The sequence below is a fragment of the Penaeus monodon genome, chromosome 15, assembly GCF_015228065.2.
Source record: "Penaeus monodon isolate SGIC_2016 chromosome 15, NSTDA_Pmon_1, whole genome shotgun sequence".
Classification (NCBI taxonomy): Eukaryota; Metazoa; Arthropoda; class Malacostraca; order Decapoda; family Penaeidae; genus Penaeus; species Penaeus monodon.
The window spans coordinates 28,586,779-28,587,324 of record NC_051400.1 but is presented as its reverse complement, the minus strand read 5'-3'; positions in this window follow the sequence as shown (position 1 = coordinate 28,587,324).

Below are 546 nucleotides of genomic sequence, written 5' to 3'. Positions count from 1 at the left end.
CGTTTTTGCTTACACTTGCTTCGTTCAAGCCCAACTAACGTGTTCCATACGACGCTCACCTTCTACGCTGCAATGGCTTACTGCAAAAGGCCTTCCTTCTGTGCACTCTAAAAATTTCGAGGAATTTTATTTTCAGTCATATATGTTAATGACTAACTGTAAATTTCAGTCATTAACAAAATGAGTAATTCTTTTGAGAACGATTATTTTCATATTTTCAGCTTTGGAGTGATGTTCCTCTTTTTAAGTTATATTGCCGTTAAAGGGAAACGTGATAACAAAGGATAATAAAAATGTTAAGAATGGTAGCGATAGTTACAACATCATAATCATTAACAATAGCAGTATAATCGCTATTAACACTATTTTTCATTTCGCTTGTCATCGCCATTACTGTTGCAAGAACTCTCGTCACTATGATCATTATCGTGAATACTGCAATACTACACTCCCTGTTATTAAGAGAAGAGGTAGCGATTCGCTCAAAAGTTATCAGAGACCTAGGAAGAGTAGATTTGTTAACAGTTTTATTCGCGATGAAGCTAC